Source organism: Gopherus evgoodei, chromosome 2, assembly GCF_007399415.2.
Source record: "Gopherus evgoodei ecotype Sinaloan lineage chromosome 2, rGopEvg1_v1.p, whole genome shotgun sequence".
Taxonomy (NCBI): Eukaryota; Metazoa; Chordata; order Testudines; family Testudinidae; genus Gopherus; species Gopherus evgoodei.
Genome location: NC_044323.1, coordinates 177,438,897 through 177,457,639, shown reverse-complemented (window position 1 = coordinate 177,457,639; position 18,743 = coordinate 177,438,897). Strand labels below are relative to the sequence as shown.

The following is an 18,743-nucleotide window of genomic DNA, read 5'->3' as shown; positions in this document are numbered from 1 at the left end:
TTGTTGAATTCCTCCATTCCTTTCTCTCTTTCATCCATGACTTTTTTGTTCTGCCTTATCTATATGAGAAAATTGCAGAGATTTAACTTAAACCTGTTTTTAAACCAATTTAATTTAAACCAGTACAGATCCTTGTGAGCGGACAATCTTTTTTATTCGGTTTAAGAGTGACTTATTTCAGGTTAGCTTACACTGTTTCCTAATCAATTTAAGCTCAACTGAACTCAGTCACTCTTAAACCAAAATCAATGTGTCACCAACAGGGGTTTGCACTGGTTTAACAAAATCGGTTTGAAATTAGACCTATAGTTAAACCAGTGCAACTTTCACATGTAGACAAGATCGTCTTCTGTCCCACACAAAGTTTGTTTCACCAACTACCAACCTTGGTTCACCCCCAATATCTGATTCTTTTGCCCCTGCTCATGTGTTGCTGAGTGCCGTCTCCTGAAACACTTCACTTTTCCCAGAAACCCTATCCTTCCATCTCCTGACCAACAGATCTGGGCAACAAATTGAATAATTTAAATATAAGTTGGCTATCTCTAGAGTTGGTAGTCAATTGATTTATCATTTACTGAAGTTACAGGGGCATTATCTATTCATGCCATAGTTTACAGTAGTTTTTATTGATATTGCTGATCTGATGGGCTGATTTTAGTAGTTTAAAGTACTTCAACTTTGTTACCACATCTGTAATATTAATTTTCTTGATATAGTCAATTGAGCAAGGATAAACTTTTTTGCACACCATAGACATTTATTCTTAATTGTTCATAATTAATACTCTTAAGTCAATGTTGGGGAGTTGGTCCTATGGTTCAACTCCCCTAAGTATAATAAAGGGTTACATTATGACAATCTGTTACTCATTATACAACTTTGCTACAGCAAAGGGGCCTTAAAATGAATATAAATATAATGTACACCAAATTTCAGATCCTTTCATGCCACCAGAGCAGAGCAAAGGGGCCTTAAAATAAATGGAAATCAAGCCCTGACCTTCAATTGCCAACTTGAATCATGAAACGGGGAATCAGTGCCCAAAACCAGCATATGTAATGACAGCTCAATAAACAATATATGAGTGAGAGTGATTTGTAATGTCTATCTGGAGTATTTAAAATGTAGATAAATGTAATTTTTTTTTCAAAATGGAAGGAAAATAGCAACATCTATGTAGTACAAAGTACTGCATTTACTTGTAAATGCTCGAAACAGGCTTCAGAGTGGTAACCAAGTGCTTTTTGCTATTGATTATCTTTAAAGGAATCTTAAGAGCTCAAATCCAGGGTGTAGAATGTTAAGTGTACTCTTGTGAAGTGTTTTTCGGTGAAGAACGTGTGCAGTAAAAATAGAAACTTATTTGGGTTAGGCACCCTCTGAGTGGTGGTTTGTTTGGTTTGCCAATAGTGCAGTTTTTTCTTTAGTAACTGTATCTAGGAAGTGTCTAATTTGCAAGTACATATACAACAATCAAGAAAGTAGATTTAATTTAATTCTGAGCTGTTCAAAATTTAGTAGTGTTATGCCCTGAGTCTCCAATTGTTGATAATCCTTTAATATAAACATCTTTTAAAGTCAGTGTCATTCTATTCTGCAGGAAAACATGGGAGCCTGACTATCCAGGAAGTTGGTGAGAATTTTGGCATTACACCCAGGTACCTGTTTTTCTTTTTCCATATTTTTAGAGTAGTCTGCTAGGATAGGATGTTGTTTGCTCTCTTGAGGGAGAAAAGTTTTTCTCCGTATTTGCAGTGTGGTTCTCTGGGGTAGGATATTGTCTGATCTCCTGAGAGAGCAAATTGTCTTTGCCATAAATCAGGTTGAAAGGAATAAAAAGAGATAAATATACTGCTTCCAGGCTTTGGCAAGTGAGGCTGTTGCTTTGAGTTTCTGTAAAAAGTAATCTTGTTCCAAACATATTGAATTACCGCTGTCCAGTTATAGAATTTCTAGTTGTTTTCTGTCTTTAAAGCCTCAACAACTTGTTTTTGGTCTCCATGCTATAGTACGAAGTGGATATAAATACTAGGTGGACTTTTGAGAAGTGTAACACTCGAGCAAGGACATTTACTTTTGTCAAGTAGGCTGGGCCTAACATAGATAATTGTGAGAGATGCCATCTTTTAAGATATATAAAAGGGGTTATGGGTTTAGCACTGTTAGTATAAATAGGTGAGGTATTTGAATCCCTCACAGAAACATCAACAAGGAAAATTAAACAGTCTCACTGGTTTGTCTCTGATTTGGTCATATTTACATGAAAACTAAATGAGACTTCTAAGATTTCTTTAAGGAATTGAAGAGAGGCCTATGTTTCAATCAGATAAGGCAGATGCCATCCAGAAAAAAAGAAATTTTGCATTCTGTATTAAGGATTGTTCTGCCCTGACTCTGGAGAATCTCTGACAGCTATTGCAAGCAGTTCAACACCTAGAAGAAGTGACAAAGGGGAACTTCTGCTTTGTGCTGCTCCTTAAGCAGGAAATCCCTGCTTGGTACCTGTTCAGATGAAGGAATACACATAGAGAGCAATAGAACAGTTTATGGAGGTTATAAATTGATGTGCAAAATCAAAGTTCTCCAATACTACAGAAAAATAAGCCTAAAAAATCCTATCAAAAGTTTTCCCTGCATCTAATGCTAGTATGCTGTTAATTATTTGTACTATGCAATGACGTTTAGTATTCACCAAATGTTATGATTTGTTGCTCTCCCTGGAGTAAAGCTACATTGGTCAGTATGATTTGATAGTGATAGGATCAGAGAGAGCTGATTTTGTCAGTATTTTATTCTCTAGCTTAATTAATGAGATTGGTCAGAATGATCTACAGACTTCTGGATTTTTATCTTTGTTCAGGAGTACAGTTGTACTGGTTTCCAAACAGTAACTGGACAGTTTTCCCCTTTCAAAGGAGTGCTGGAACATTTCTTTGCTGCATGTAACATTGTTGATCACTTCTTCCTTGACAACTTGTCCTCCCTGGATTTTTGTGCAGTATCCTCCCATTTTTCCTGCTTCTTCATCATCTCTTTTGATCGATGCTCCTCTTTCCCTCTCCCACTTTCTGTGGGGGTCCTACGCAGTTCTGTCCTTGGCCCTCTCCTCTTTTTTCTGTACACTCTATCTCTAAGTGACCTTACTTGCTAGCATGGCTTTGAATACCAATGAAAAAATCTACCTTTCCACATCCGATTATCTCCCTTCCTTTCTCCTTATCCAAGTGCTCATTTCAACCTCTCTGACAACCTTCTTCAATTTCTCACCATCAACTGAAAACTGAGCTCCTTAAAATTCTTTCAAAACCTTCTCTTTCCTCCACTCCCATGTTTTCTGTCACTATTGAACACACCACCATTCTCCCTATCACTGAGACCTGTAAAATAGGAGTCATCTTGGAAATTTCCCCTTATCTTTTACCCCATACATTCAGTCAATGTCAAATTCTTACTCCTCCTTTGTACACAACAAGCTAGATTCTGATCCATGGTTCCCAGGGGTAAGGAGAAGTACCTTATCGGGGCAGGTGGATGTTCCTCTGATGTAAGGAAATCTTGGAGGCATCTACACTGGCTTTATGCCACCCATGTTACCTTTCTCTCTCCCTTTCCCTCCCAGACACAGGGGGCATTCCTGGGCCAGTCAAGCTGTCAGAAATAATGTCCCTTCTAAGTTTATGAAGGTTAACCATGACTCAGCTTCCACACAAGTATTTCTTTATTAGTCCAAAGGCCACTTGGTGTTAATTTCATCCAAAATACTGGTACAAGCATATATTTTAACAGCAATACACATACAAGCATTGGCCAAAATACTCACAACAGAATCAGGTTCAGGATATTCCTTCCCATTATGCTGTAACTACAAAGGGATAAGGAAAAAGCTCTGGCAAAAAAAAAACTTCTGGAAGTCTTGCTTTTTATACACAATAACAAACAATATTATTGCTGATTGTTGGACTTTAGCCAAAGACCAAAAAGGGAATCTTAGGACTAAGTTCTGCACCTGGTGCCCAATCAGCCATGTTTTCTATATTTCTATTACTTCTGCTGAGACCATCAATATGATAATGCTGGTATTTCCAGGGTCAGTTCACATTTAACACAGACAACTCTTTGTTCTCATGATCTTATTCTTTTGATCACGTGTTTTGAGCGTATTGCTCATGCTAATATTCCAACTCAATTTAAAACCATAGTTTACTTAGACTCAGTGTAGGGCCCATATTCGTAGGATTCAAGGATGGAAAATACCAATAGATGATCTAGTCTGACCTCCTGTATAACACAGGATGTTAAATTTCACCTAATTACCCCTTTATTGAGCCTAAATGCTTTAGCCAAGCACAAGCTCATCTTCCAGACAGGCATCCAGACTTCATCTGAACATATCAAAAAATGGGGAATCCATCACTTTCCTTGATAGCTTGTTCCAGTGGCTGATCATCTTCACTGTTAAAAATATTTTAATTTGAATTTCTCTGATTCAACTTTTAGCCATTTGTTCTTGTTATGTCTTCCTTTGCTATATTAAAGATCCCTTTAGTACCCAGAATTTACTCCCCTGGTAGGTATTTATACACTGTAATCAAGTCACCCCTTAATCTTTTTTTTTGTTCATAAGCTAAACAGATGGAGCTCTTTAAGGGCTTATCTACATGGTGCATTCATGCCTATCAGCTGTGGTGTAAATTCTAGTGTGCACTAGTATGCCACGCCCTAACTGTCCTTGTGGACCTTCTGCAATGCACTAAAAATTACCTACTGCATTTTGACACAGTACTGTTTGAAACGGGACTACATGAACACACAATAGGAAACTTTCAGTGTGCACCAGCAGGGTCTACACAGACAATTAGTGTGTAACATGCTGGAGCACACTAAGGCACCATGTAGACAAGCCCTTAGTCTTTAATTATAAGGTATTTTCCTCCAGCCCTTGAATCATTTTTGTGACTCTTTTGCACCTCTCTATTTTTTTAGCATCCTTTTAAAAATGTGGACACCAGAACTGTCAGGGTTCCCTCCCCACTCTGAACTCTGGGGCACAGATGTGGAGACCCGCATGAAAGACCCCCTAAGCTTATTTCTACCATCTTAGGTTAAAAATTTCCCCAAGGTACAAACTCTTCCTTGCCCTTGGACGGTATCACTGCCACCACCAAGTGAGTTAGACAAAGATCCAGGAAAAGGACCACTTGGAGTTCCTATTTCCCCAAAATATCCTCCCAAGATCCTTCACCCCCTTTTCTGAGGAGGATTGAGAATAATATATTAACCAAATAGGTAACCAAGGTGAGCACAGACCAGATCCTCGAGTTTTTAGAACACTAAAAATCCAATCAGATTCTTAAAAACAGAACTTTATTATGAAGAACAAAATAAAAGAAGCACCTCTGTAAAATCAGGATGGAAGATAATTTTACAGGATAATAAGATTTAAAACACAGAGGATTCCCCTCTAGGCAAAACTTTAAAGTTACAAAAAAACAGGAATAAACATCCCTGTGCTAAGAGGGAGAATTCATAAGCTTAAACAAAATATAATCTAACACATTTTCTTGATATTACTTACATTCCTGTAATATTAGATGTCTCATTTCAGTAGGAGCTGGATTACTTGCTTGGTCTCTCTGTGTCAGCGAGAACAACAACCCACACAGCACAATGCAAACTCCCCCCCCCCCCGCCCCGATTTGAGAGTATCTTCTCCCCTTATCCTTATTACTCATAAACTCAGACTTTAAAGTCAGAAGGGACCATTATGATCATCTAGTCTGACCTCCTGCACAATGCAGGCCACAGAATCTTACCTATCCACTTCTATAACAAACCCCTAACCTATGTCTGAGTTATTGAAGTCCTCAGATTGTGGTTTGAAGACCTCAAGCTGCAGAGAATCCTCCAGCAAGTGACCCGTGCCCCATGCTGCAGAGGAAAGTGAAAAACCTCCAGGGCCTCTGCCAATTTGCCCTGGAGGAAAATTCCTTCCCAACCCCAAATATGGCGATCAGTTAAACCCTGAGCATGTGGGCATGACTCACCTGCCAGCACCCAGGAAAGAATTCTCTGCAGTAACTCATCCCATCTAACATTCCATCACAGACCACTGGGCATACTTACCTGCTGATAATCAAAGATCAGTTGCCAAAATTAATTGCCAAAATTAGGCTATCCCATCATACCATCCCTTCCATAAACTTATAAAGCTTAGTCTTACAGCCAGATATGTCTTTGGCCCCCACTACTCCCCTTGGAAAGCTGTTCCAGAACTTCACTCCTCTAATGGTTAGAAACCTTCATCTAATTTCAAGTCTAAACTTCCTAGTGTCCAGTTTATACCCATTTGTTCTTGTGTCCACATTGGTGCTAAGCTTAAATAATTCCTCTCTCTCCTTAATATTAATCCCTCCGATATATTTATCAAGAGCAATCATATCCCCTCTCAACCTTCTTTTGATTAGGCTAAACAAGCCAAGCTCTTTGAGTCTCCTTTCATAAGACAGGTTTTCCATTCCTCGGATCATCCTAGTAGCTCGTCTCTGAACCTGTTCCAGTTTGAATTCATCCTTCTTAAGCATGGGAGACCAGAACTGCACACAGTATTCCAGATGAGGTCTCATCAGTGCCTTATATAATGATACTAACACCTCCTTATCTTTGCTGGAAATACCTCACCTGATGCATCCTAAAACTGCATTAGCTTTTTTAACGGCCATATCACATTGGCGGCTCATAGTCATCCTGTGATCAACCAATACTCTGAGGTCCTTCTCCTCCTCTGTTACTGCCAACTGATGTGTCCCCAATTTATAACTAAAATTCTTATTATTAACCCCTAAATGCATGACCTTGCACTTTTCACTATTAAATTTCATCCTATTACTATTACTCCAGTTTACAAGGTCATCCAGATCTTCCTGTATGATATCCTGGTCCTTCTCTGTGTTAGCAATACCTCCCAGCTTTGTGTCATCCACAAACTTTATTAGCACATTCCTGCTTTTTGTGCCAAGGTCAGTAATAAAAAGGTTAAATAAGATTGGTCCCCAAACTGATCCCTGAGGAACTCCACTAGTAATCTCCTTCCAGCCTGACAGTTCACCCTTCAGTACGACCCGTTGTAGTCTCCCCTTTAACCAGTTCCTTATCTACTTTTCAATTTTCATATTGATCCCCATCTTTTCCAATTTAACTAATAATTCCCCATGTGGAACCGTGTCAAATGCCTTACTGAAATCTAGGTAAATTAGATCTACTGCATTTCCTTTGTCTAAATAATCTGTTATCTCCTCAAAGAAGGAGATCAGGTTGGTTTGGCACAATCTACCTTTTATAAAACCATATTGTAATTTGTCCCAATTACCATTGACCTCAATGTCCTTAACTACTTTCTCCTTCAAATTTTTTTCCAAGACCTTACATACTACAGATGTCAAACTGACAGGCCTATAGTTACTCGGATCACATTTTTTCCCTTTCTTAAAAATAGGAACTGTGTTAGCAATTCTCCAGTCATACAGTACAACCCCTGAGTTTACTGATTCATTAAAAATTCTTGATAATGGGCTTGCAATTTCATGTGCCAGTTCCTTTAATATTCTTGGATGAAGATTATCTGGGCCCTCCGATTTTATCCCCTTAAGCTATTCGAGTTTGGCTTCTACCTCAGATGTGGTAATATCTACCTCCATATCCTCATTCCTGTTTGTAATCCTTCCATTACCCCTAAGCTCCTCATTAGCCTTATTAAAGACTGAGGCAAAGTATTTATTTAGATATTGGGCCATGCCTAGGTTATCCTTAACCTCCATTCCATCCTCTGTGTTTAATGGTCCCACTTCTTCTTTCTTTGTTTTCTTCTTATTTATGTGGCTATAGAACCTTTTACTATTGATTTTAATTCCCTTTGCAAGGTCCAACTCTACATGGCTTTTAGTCTCTCACTTCATCTCCACATGTTCTGACCTCAATAAGGTAGCTTTCCTTGCTAATCCTGCCCATCTTCCACTCCTTGTAGGCTTTCTGCTTTTTCTTAATCACCTCTCTGAGATGCTTGGTCTACAACTCCTGCCTATGTTTTTTTTCCCCTTTCTTGGGATGCAGGGCTTCTGATAGTTTCTGCAACTTTGACTTGAATTAATTCCAGGCCTCTTCTGCCTTCAGATCCACAAGTTCTTCAGTCCAATCCACTTCGCTAACTAATTTCCTTAATTCTTTAAAGTTAGCCCTTTTGAAATAAAAACCCTAGTCCCAGATCTGTTTTTGTTTATCCTTCCATCTAGTTTGAACTGAATTAGCTCATGATCACTCGAACCAAGGTTGTCCCCTACAACCATTTCTTCTATGAGGTCCTCACTACTCACCAAAACCAAATCTAAAATGGCATCCCCTCTTGTTGGTTCTTCAACTACTTGGTGAAGAAATCCATCAGCTATCATATCCAGAAAAATATGAGCCTTATTATTGTTACCAGCACTATCTGGGAAGTTAAAGTCTCCCATGATCACACAATTCCCATTAGTGTTTACTTCAATAAAAATATTAAAGAGGTCTCTATCCATATCCAGATCTGATCCCGGCGGTCTGTAGTACACCCCAAGCACTATTTCAGGGGAAGCTCTAGTAGCTTTCTTTCCCAGTGTGATTTTTGCCCAGACAGACTCTCTTATCCATTCCATCACTTCTTATTTCTTTACCGTTAACCTCATCATTGATATACAACGCTACTCCACCACTTTTGCCTTTATTTCTGTCTTTCCTAAACAGCACATAGCCTTCAATACCTGTACTCCAGTCATGACTACTATTCCACCATGTTTCTGTTATCCCTATAATATCCGGTTTCACTTCCTGCACCAGTAGCTCTAGTTCCTCCATTTTCTTACCTAGACTCCTCGCATTAGTGTACAGACATCTAATTTTTGCTGTTTGGCTTCACTGACATTCTTTACCCGGTTAGGCACAGATATTCTACCACCAGCATCACCTATTAGACTAGTATCTACACTACCCTTCCTCCTGATGTCAATTCTTCTAACCACGGCTGTATCCTCTCTTACTTTGTTTTCTTCTCTCTCAATGTTAAATTCTGGCATGGAGATTATCTGGACATCTCTCAACCATCTCCCCCAAATTCCTAGTTTAAAGCTCTCTTAATCAGTTGGGCGAGCCTCCATCCTAGAAGTCTATTTCCCTTCTTACTCAGGTGAAGTCCATCCCGAGAGAGCAGTCTTCTGTCCATGAATGCTTCCTAGTGGCCGTACATCCCAAAGCCCTCCTTATAGCACCACTGCTTGAGCCATCTGTTGATCGCCATAATCTTGTCACACCTTTGTTGCCCTTCTCTAGGAACCGGCAGAATCCCACTGAACATCACCTGAGCCTCAATTTTCTTAAGCGTCTTCCCAGTCTGGCATAGTCTCCCTTGATACGTTCCAGCGAGAATTTAGCCGTATCATTCATTCCCACATGAAGGACAATCAACGGATTCTTTCCCACTCCCGTTAGGATCCTTTTCAGCCTCAGGTCCACATCCCGTATCTTAGCACCCGGCAGACAGCACATCCTTCTGTTCTCCAGATCAGCTCTAATTACAGGCCTGTCTATTCTTCTCAGTAAGGAGTCTCCAATCACGTAGACCTGCCTTTTCCTGGTGACAGTGTGATTCTCCGGTCTATCCCCTGCTCCCACTGGCTGCAAGTCCTCTGGATTCCTGTTCACCCTTGCAATCCTCCACAACCCTTCCCATATCCTTCTGGGGCTCATATTTGGTGTTGTCTCCATTGACTCTTCCCCTCTTCCTGTAGGACTGGCAGCTCTTCTCTTTTTCCTTGCCCTCTCACCTTCAGCAACCACCTGCTGTGCCCCATCTTCATTTTCCAACTCTGCAAACCTGTTCCTGAGTTCTATTTCTCCTTCACTGGCCCATCTTTTCCTCTGCCTGGTTCTCTTAGTCACATGCTTCCACCGTCCACGTTCCTCACCCAGCAGTCTCTCCTCAGAATTCTTTGGTCCTGCTGCCATCTGCAAGTCTGAGCTTATCCCTTCAGCCCCCTCATGTTTTTGCTCCATCATCTGCTCGAACCCCCTTCTAAACTCTACCAGAGTCTCCACCTGCATCTCCAGTCCTCGGATCTTTTCTTCCATCAGCTCTATCAGGCGGCACTTCATGCAGACAAAACTCTTTTCATGTACCCCCTCCAGGATCATGTACATGCTGCAGCTTCCACATCCAGTCATCCTCATTGTGTCTTTCACTGCTGCCTCTGTATTGGTCATAGCCTTCCCACCTAAAACCTGTTAGTCCAAGAAACACAAAACAAGAGAAACCCCCAACAGGAACCAGAACACTGGCAGACCACCACCCACTCCCTTCACTAGCCTGTCAGTTCGTCTGCCTAGGTCTCTTAGTCTCCTCTGCAAACTCCCCTGTTTACAGCTCTGTTTGCTGGCCGCTGTGCCGCTGCATCTGTCTATGCCACTGCCTGACTGGCTGGTTACTTTTATAGGACCCCTAAGCAGACAAGCCCCGCCCCCTAAACAGGGCTCAGCTTCTCTCCCAGCACACTGCCCCTAGCAGCCTCCACACATACAAACTACACAATACAATACAAAAAATACAAAAACCTGCTCCTCCAACAGAACTCCCTCTGAAACTCCCCTGTTTACAGCTCTGTTTGCTGGCTGCTGTGCTGTTGCAGCTGTCTGTCTTATTGGTCCTTTTGGTCAAGTGCCAACCAGGTTATTTGAGCTTCTTAACCCTTTACAGGTAAAGGGGGGATTTTATGCTACCCTTAGCTTTATGTTCATGACAAGAACTGTACATAGTCATAGGCACCGACTTTCCCCGGCACCAGTGGGTGCTCACACCCCCCTGGCCCTGCCCCGACTCCAGCCTTTCCCCACTCCTGCCCTGCCCCATTCCAACCCCTCCCCAAAGTCCCTGCCCCAACTTCATCCCCTCCCTGCCCCTATTGCACCCTTCCCCAAATCCCCGCCCCGGCCCCTCCTCTTCCCTGAGTGTGCAGCGTTTCCCCCTTCCCCCTCCCTCCCAGCGCTTGCCACATGAATCAGCTGTTTCGCAGCGCAAGCATTGGTAGCTGGGGTGAAAAGTGAACATGCAGTGTGCCCCAGGGAGGAGGCAGAGGCAGAACAGAGGCGGAGGTGAACTGAGGTGGGGCGGTGAGTGCCAGTGGGTGCTAAGCACCCACCAATTTTTCCCCATGGGTGCTCCAGCCCCAGAGCACCCACAGAGTTGGCACCTATGTACATAGTATTTCAGTATCAATTTTCCCAATGCCATATACATAAAATCACTTCTCTGTTCCTACTCACTACTCCCCTATTTATACATCCAAGGATTGCTTTCACCCTTTCTGCCAGAGCACTCTTGTTGAGTTGCCTGTCCATTATGTCCCCTAAATCCTTTTCATAGTCACTATTTCCAGGATATAGTCCTCTGTTCTATAGGCATGACCTGCATTCCTTGTTCCTGGATGTAGACTTTGCATTTGGCTGCATTCAAGTGAACTTCTCTTCTATATGGAGGGAAGGGATTGAATGTTGAGGAGGAATGGAAAGGAGCATCAAAGAATAATTAACATTTTAATTATACAATGTCTTTCATATGAATAAATCCCACAACATCTTAGAGAATTATTTAAATTATAAGAAAATATAATAGAGCAACTTCATAATTACCTAGTAGAAGAAAGGAAATATTAAGAGGCAGGGCATAAGGGAAGTAATAACAGTTAATGAGATAGAGCAGCATTTCTCAAACTAGGGTCTGCGGACCCCTGGGGGGTTGCATGAGGGCACTCCAGGGGGTCCATGGGCCCCACAGATCAACTCCTCCCCCATCCTTCTCAGCGCCTCCTGCACGCTGGGGAACAGCTATTCCCCAGCATGCAGGAGGCACTGGGAGGGAGGGGGAGGAGCAAGGGCATGCTTGGGGAAGGGGATAGAAAGAGGTGGGGCAGGAGTGGAGCGGGAGTGGGAAGAGGTGGGGGAGGGGTGGGACCTTGGAGGAAGGAGTAGAGTGGGGGCAGGGCCTGGGGCTGAGCGGGGGGCTTACGGGTCTGAAAAATTTGAAATCAAAATAGGGGTCGTAAGGTTGCTAAAATTTGAGAACCACTGAGGTAGAGAGTTAATAAGGATAACAGCTGCAGTGAGGCTGATCACCTGGTGACCACTGCAGAGGAGGTTGTTGCACTAGCAAAGGGGAAATTGTGGGCCGGTGGGACAGAGGAATCAAGTTTTAGATGAATTAAGAATGCCTTCTTTTCCAAATCTAAATAACTAAGCATGTATCGGAAAGGTCAGTTATTTTCTTTTGTTGTTGAATCCACGTACAAAATAGATCATTCTTCTTAGTTTCTGTAAAACTATAAATACTGCACTTAATATCATCAGTGTTAAGGGAAAAAAGTTCACTAATCATTAAGAATTTGAAAAACATCCAGTGATGATATGTGACACATTGAGAGCGTAAAATAAACATTGAGTACTGACAACCAAGTCCCTTTGAATTATTGTAAGCCATAATTTTGGTCCTCATTTACCAAAGAATGATTGTGCTTCTGTTAAGAATTAAGAAGGGAGTGGAGAGAATCACAATTTTTAGTCTCCTAAATTGTAGTTGGCTTTGAAAGAGCAACATCAGAGAGAGAGATCTTTTTGGGTGGATATTCTAGCACATTGTTTATGAGCCATAGAAGGGTACAGGCTAGTGCAGAAAGAAAGTGCTGATTAAAAAATAATTAAAACCAGTTTTCTGCATGTGGAGTCAGCCAGAAACTATGAGTGAGTAACTGTCTAAACAAGCACTATTTTCTGAACTTCATTCACCTTCTGAGTATTTCATAGTTTTTGTTTTTGGGTTTTTTTTATATTATTCATATCTGCTGCTTTACTTTCTTTCACTTCAGTTCTCTTTTATTTAGGATATTATTGAAAAATCGTAGGGGGCACAATAATGTGCCAAGTATCAAAATGAACCAAAATTCAGTATTGGCAGATAAAAGCAGCTGCAAGTCACTTAAGAGGGTGTGTGTAGTGTAATGGAAGAGAATTCAACCATGGAAAAAATATTCTCCAGTGTTCCATCATTAAAGCAGCTGTAAAGCTAATAGGAAACTCTCTCTTTATGATCCTTGAAATCTTCAATCTATATTATGCTATTCTTTGTAACAACATCTAATTGTATAACTGAAGGACCCTGTTTATCAACTTTATAACACAGTACATTACAACTGAGAGTAAATTACCTGAAAGCAAATTCCGTATCATTAGATGTAATCATAAGAAGCTAAATAATTGTGAAGACGCTGTAAGGAGGCTGTCAGCTCCAACAATCACATATTGCCAGGCAGCAGCCAATCAAGAGCAGCTGTTGAAACTGACTTCTGAAGAGGCTAATTGCTCATCGTAGGGGTCAAAGTTCCACAGCAGTGGTGGTCAGCAATTGATAGTGAAAATGGTGAAAATTGCAATCCTAATGAAAATAAATTTCCACTAGAAACAAAAAATAAGTGTACACATAATATGAGATTGTGCTTTTCTCACTCTTGTACCATCTTTTAGGCGGTCAAACTCATAATATTTTGTGGGTGGCAAAATGATGTCATTTAGTTCAACAGCTTGTAGTAATTTCCACTCACAGCCCTTCATGAGAGGTACAAATTACTGAAGAAAGTGGGATATAAACTTACAGATGGCAGTATCACTTTTCTTTTCCATTGAGATCACAATATCCTTCTTTCTAGCTGAATGACAATTGTGCTGTCACTAAAATTACATCATGCTATCTGCCCTCAGAGGACATGGTTTATGATTCAAGAGACAGCTGTCAAAATAAAATATACTCTACTATGGGCTTTGGAACTCTCTTAGGTACATACACATGAGTTTGTTCTTTTTTTAGAAGGGTAGCAATGGATTATAGCAAAAGTGGAATGTGAATTGGAATCCTACATGTAAATGGCAAGTTGTAGAATAAATCCAAGATATAAATGTCACTGATTAATGTGACTAGTGTTCTTCTTCAAGTAGTTGTCCCTGTGGATAGCCCTATTTTAGGGGTGTGTGTGCCGATATGCTTTCCATGGGAGACTTCCCACAGCAGTGTCTGTGGGTCCAGGCTTGTGTCTTATATATTCTCATGTGCCAAACCAAGGGCATATAGGGGAAGATGGACCCAGTGCCACACAAGCTCCTTCTCAGCTGCCTGTGGCTAGAGATAGAGCCTTGCAGTATCCATTCACTTTTTAATCTCACCTTTTTATTGCATTTCAATTAATTTTATTTATTTAATTTATTTGTTGTTTTATTAATTCCTCATACATGCTGGGTGCTTTTGGGGGCCGCCCCCCATATCTTTGTCTTTGCAGTCCATACAAACACACACAATATCCAACCTACACCTCTTCTTGTCTATGGCCTTCTCTTTTTGGGGTGTGCCCAGAACCTGAGGCTTCAATCCCTGAGAGATCTGTGATAGGTCTTTTCCCCTTAGCGATGGACATTCCAGCTGCCTCCATTGTCTCAGAGGGTCCAACATTCCATCCAAGTTCAAAGTCTCAACTGGCTTTAAAAGCTCTGCTACCTACCCCAATAAAGGAGAACTAACAACTTAAAATGCCTTGTTCAAAAATGTTAAGTAACACTTAATTTTCAAACGACTGAAGAGCAAATGAACTTTTCTTGTCTGCATAGTAAACACTGGCATTTTTATCTGTTTGATTATTCAAAGTGGTGCTTTCCATGCCTTCTTGGTTGCAAAGATTTGAACTGCTTCCTGCTGAAGGTTCACAGTCTGGGCCAGCTCATGCTCTATTGAGATTGTTGCAAGGCCGACCAGCCCCTCCGGTGTCAATGTGAAGCGTAGATGTGTTTTTATTAACTCCAGCTTGGAGAAGCTGTGTTCTCCACTAACAACTGTTACAGGAAGTGGTAGAAGCATGTGCAGAGCAACAAAAACATTATATATTCCAGAACAGCCTTTGGAGTTGAACCTGCTGAAATGTATCTTGAAAGTGCTTTCAGTTCATCACCTAAATCACTCGCATCAATATCGTGCATGTCATCATGTGTCAACACTGTCTCTAGTGCCCTGCATTGCTGGTGCAGGTCTTCTCCAGGTATAGTGAGGAGTTTTGGAATATCATACAACATCCCAAATATACTGCTGTTTTCCTTGAGCTGCATGAAACGTTCTTCAACTGACTGTATTGCACAATCTAGCACCTGGTTAAAGAATTCAACTTTGAATTGTTGCTTGGGGTCTCTTATGGGATTATCCTGTGCCTTGTAATCAAAATGTCTTCTTCCTTGGTGACTCTTGTATTCTTGAATGGGTGGGAAAACAGCTTCAGTGTTAAGTTCCTTTGCCAATTTCTGTGCACTCTTCAGAATGTTTTGAAATCTTTCATCTGACAGTTAAGACTGTAGTTCTGACTTTGCTTTGTCCAGTTATTCCATTACTCCAGATGCATCAAGGTCAACACCTTGGAGTCTCTTGCTTACAGCATTTATTTCAAACAGTATGTCATGCCACAACACTAAGCCACACAGAAATTTGAAGTTATGTATGTTTCTGGTGATTCCATTTCCCTCTGCCACTGTTTTCCGACAAACAGTTCCTGTCATAGCATTATCCTCCATAATGGCAACTATGGCATCATCTGTCTTCCCAATTTGGTGTTTGATAGGCTTTATTGCCTCCACTCGACTTTCCCATTGTGTGGCACTCAGTGGTTTCAGCGTCAGAGAGGATGTACCCATATGTTGCTTCAAAATTTGCCATCGATGAGTTGATGCAGAGAAAAATACATAGATGCTTTGAATTACAATAAAAAATTCAGCAGTTTCTCTAAAAGCTGATGCTGCATCACTGACCACAAAGTTCAGTGAATGAGAACTGCATGGGACAAAAAAAGCTCAAGGGTTTAACTCTGATCCGTGTCTGCACCCCTCATTTCTTTCCTCTCATGTTGGCACCATTGTCGTAGCCCTGACCTCTCATGTCAGCTATTTAAGAAGCACATTTGTCATACCAGCTCCTGTAGTAATATCAGTGTCAATAAATTCTAGATAATACTCTCTGACAGTCACCATTGCAGGGACATTTTCACTAGATTCTGTTTTTGTTACAAACGCACCATTAAAGTCATTTGTTCCATATGGCTGATGTCAGGTGTGCAGTCCAGAATAACAAAGTAATATCTTGCTGACATCAGATCTGCCACAATCTTCTGTTTGACTTTTGTTGCCAGTAATTGTATGATCTCATTTTGAATTGTTTTTCCATGGTAGTGGTGTGTGTACATTTCTTGGGTGGTGACTCTTCTTAGATGCTTCTGGAGTACGGCATCAAACTCAACTGTCAGCTCCACAATTTTAAGGAAGCTTCCATTGTTTGGCACATACAGCTGCTCTGAAGTGCCCCGCAGTGCTAGGTTTTGGGTAGCAAGCGTTTTCACAATGGCAATGAGCCTTTTCAGAACATTTGTCAGTAAAGAGACTCTGATGCAATCTTCTCTTGGCACTGATCATCTATGGTGGCCTTTAACCTTAGTCTCATCTTAAGCTCTTTCCACCTATGGAATGCTCTCTGGTGATTTGCTGCCTTCTCATGGCATGCCAGATTTCTAGCCAGATTTTTCCAGTCCTTTGTTTCTGTAGAACCTAATTTGGCTAGAACATTAGACTGGAAGAGTTTGCAACAAAAACAGTATGCAGCATTCTGGGTTTTTGAGTACATAAATCATGGCCTCTCTACTTTGTTGTCATTGGGGATTTCACTCAGTAATGTGTTAGATGGAAACTTTTATTTTCATTGTCTTTGGGGAACATGAAATTTTTCACTTGCTGTGGCCCATGCAGTACAAGGAAGTCCCTTGGATTACAACTCAGGTGGGTCCAAAGTCCTGGATCATCTAGACTTAAGGAACTAAACTCAGCAGCAGCTGTTTCTTGTGCCTCCACCAGACTCTTCTCTGATCTACACTTTTCTTCAGGAGTGTGCATGGTTACATCCATTGAGATGGAGACATGGATGCTGCAGTAGCTGCCAGGTCATGTGCCCTCTGACTAACTGGAAGATCAGGCATCTCCTCACCACTCATATCCTCACTGGGGCCAGAAGGCTCACAGTGAACATTTGTGTCTGTATCTCAGGAGAGCTCCTTCCTGCTTAGACAGAAAAGCTTCTTTTGCTTGCTTTCTTTTTCTGAATGCTGCCCCAGAGGGGCGTTTTCTTCTTTCACTCATGACTGCTGTTCTGTGCCAGCTATAGTGGCTCTCAACACTCAGTTGAAGGGGACAAATAAGCAGGCTGGTAGCAGGGCCCAAATGAGGGAAGATATCAGCGTCTTAAGGGCCTAACTGGCTCCTACTACTTCAGTTGGCTGCCTGTTCTCCTCAAGTGGGTTCAGGGAAGCAGCAGGAAATGGGAAGCTCCCTGAGAAGCTGGTGTTAAGCAGTCCAGGCTCCTGAGGGTGCTAGAGAGGTACATAAGAGGCTCCTCCTCCTCCTCTCTCTCCCTGCAGCTCCTGCTGCTTTCTGTTATTCCCTCTAACCTTTTCTCCTGCCTGCCTGTTATGTCTCTTGTGCCCTCCTTCCTCCAGCATAGTACTCCACCATCGCTGTGCATCTAGAGCAGAGAGAATACATATGTACCAGCAGCAAACACAATTCTCTACACTCTGGGTCCTAGTGGCACCCTCCCACAGTGTGGCACCTGAGTACGCCGCCTCAGTTCGCCTCATGGTAAGGCCAGCCCTTGCCGATACTGACGCTGTCACCAGTACCAACACCTCTTCCCCCCTCAACACTAGAAACAGAGGATAACTCCTTCTCAGACTCAAAGATCTCCATCTAACTTTCCACTGTCTTTCTGTTTGAACTTCTCTCTGAGAAGTATCGTGAGGGAGAGACCCCAGGAACCAGTTGACAACTGACCCAACAACCTCCATGGCAGGAGCACCCTTGGGGTGCCTCCCAGTTTCCTTATGCCTCACTACATTGGGTCTTCTGGAAACCTTGGGTCCCATACGAAGACCTGTTCTAGAAGGCACCCTCATGATCTCTGGTGCCCCAGGAGGACTCCCTTTCCTCAAAAGAACTCTCTAGAAGAACAAGAGTTGAGAGTGGAGGAAGAGGTGGGGCCATCTAATATATCCTCTTCCTTACCAGATGAGACAGTTATGATCCTCTCCGCTATGCTATGTGGATGACTTCAAAGCCTTCCAGGAACTCATGAAGAAGGTAGCCAAATCCTTACAGATGACCCTGGAAGAGGTGCAGGAACCACAGCGTGCCCTGGTAGATATCCTATAAACTTATTTCCAAAGCAGTATAGCCTTACCTATAAATGACACTCTGCTGTCCCATGCCTGGGCAATATGGCAGATGCCAGCCACTGTCCCACCAACTTGCAAGAAGGCAGAAAAGAAATATCACATACCTACCAAGGGCTCGGAATACCTCTTCTCCTATCGTACCCCAAATTCCCTGGTGGTTGATGTTGTAAATGAGAGAGACAAACAACATTGCTCTAGACCAAGTCCTCATGACAAGAAGCTCAAGCATCTGGCATTATAGGCTGCAAAGGCTGTTCTTCAGCCGCATTACAGTTCAGGATAGCTGGCAGCCAGGCTCTAGTGGCAAAATACAACTACACAAATTATAGCAAGTTCTCTCATTTTATTGCTTATTTACCACAAAACCAGAAAGAC

General features: G+C 41.8%; 1 protein-coding gene across 1 annotated transcript in view; it reads left to right on the top strand.

The window, feature by feature from the left end:
* Positions 1–1,603: 1,603 nt before the first annotated feature.
* The window catches only part of TXNDC5 (thioredoxin domain containing 5), a 74,097-nt gene continuing 56,957 nt past the window's right edge, over positions 1,604–18,743 (top strand). Inside the window, exon 1 of the mRNA XM_030552375.1 lies at positions 1,604–1,661. The gene's annotated coding sequence lies outside the window, so the exon portion shown is untranslated. The remainder of the gene's footprint in view (positions 1,662–18,743) is intronic.